This window comes from Capsicum annuum, chromosome 8 (genome assembly GCF_002878395.1).
Source record: "Capsicum annuum cultivar UCD-10X-F1 chromosome 8, UCD10Xv1.1, whole genome shotgun sequence".
Taxonomy (NCBI): Eukaryota; Viridiplantae; Streptophyta; class Magnoliopsida; order Solanales; family Solanaceae; genus Capsicum; species Capsicum annuum.
Genome location: NC_061118.1, coordinates 24,523,979 through 24,525,726, shown reverse-complemented (window position 1 = coordinate 24,525,726; position 1,748 = coordinate 24,523,979).

The following is a 1,748-nucleotide window of genomic DNA, read 5'->3' as shown; positions in this document are numbered from 1 at the left end:
AATGAAATGTATATTACTACCTCTTTATATAAAATAGTTGTTATTTATTATACATAGGTAGAAATAAGTTAGAAGTTATTCTACAAAATGATAATTTATTGCTAAAAGATTATGTACACTTAAAGAAAGTTCAGAACTGTAAAATTGAATTCCAATAATATGCACATTGAGCTACAAAATTTAATTTTAGGGGAAACTGAAAAATGTCAATATTTTTGCACTTACAGTAGAGCCTACGATAATATGTTTTTATTTACTTCACTTTGAACACATTATGATAGACAATTAGTACAGAAAAATCATGGCATCTACAGATTTAAAGTTCAGGAACAATTGTATTACTTCATTGAAAATTCGATACCTTCAGGAACGAAAGGGAAAAATTTATAATTATATTTCTATGATAATCAAAATGAGTTAACAAACTGAATGACATTATCAGATATACTTAATGAAGTAGTTGTCAAGAAACTATAATACCTCAAGTTTTTGGATACTGAAAAATTTGTTATTTTACGATCACTGCCCAGGTAACGACTCAGCTGACGAGTCATACCACTCGTCACTATTCATAGGGCCCCTTTCATTGTCTAACCAGTGAGGTTGCCTTAGGATTCTGTCTTGATCACGACTAAGACCCCACAAGTCATAGGGTAAGGTCACGAGTTATGGTGAGGGACTTGCGACCATAACAGTGTGGTGCTCGGAGTGTGTTGCTCAGTCTACGAGTTAAGGTGATGACTCATGATCGGTCACCACAATTCGTTACCTAACCCGTAGCGACTTAGAGCAATTTTCCTGCATGTTTTTCATTAAGGGTAATTGGATCTTTTCCCTTATTTACTCTTAACCCACGACCTTAAAACAGCTAAGGGGTCTTTTTTTCATTATTTAAAAAATCAAAATACATATTCTCTCCTCTCAAACTTACAAGAGAGAAAAGTTAGGGTTTCATGGGCTTGATTGTCTAAGCTCAAGTTGTGGTTTCTCTTCCAGATTCCTTGGTATTTCAGGCATGTATTGCTACCGTAAATTTATTTTATAATAAAAGAATGCATTTAGTTATTATCCATGTGGTGTAGTTATTGGATTTTGAATGTGGGTTGAGGGATTTATAATAGTTGTTACATGATTTGATTTCTCATAGTTTTGAATTGGTTGTTCATACTTTATTTTATGGTTTTGAACTGAATAAACATATGGGTATGGGAATTGAAATGGGAAAATGGGTTTCCCCAAATTTTATGGTTTAATGGTTTGAAACTAGCTTTAACCTCAACCCAACTTGTTTAATTAGTTTAGAAAATATGGATACATGCACAATTTCACTTACTCTTGGAACCTTGTATTGCATAAAAGGTTAATGGAACATAAAATAATTTTGAAAGGCCTTAGTGTACATTATTTTAGATTAGAATTGATTGGAAGGCCTTGGTGGCTATGGATGATTTTAAACTTGAACTTGGGAGTCAATTTGGCTAAACGGTTTTGGAATGACATAATTGGAATTGGCTTGTAAGCTCTTTTGTTTCGTATGACGATACCAATGGTAACTTCATAATTAAAAGACTACTTATTTAACAGATAATTTGGACTTAAAGGGGGTTGTGTAGCTCACTATGAAAGGTGGAGGTCCTGGGAAGACCAACACTAACAATCATGTTTACTGACATGGCGGTCTTGGTGATCGTGTGCATAGTTCACACTTCATATATATATATATATATATATATATATATATATATATA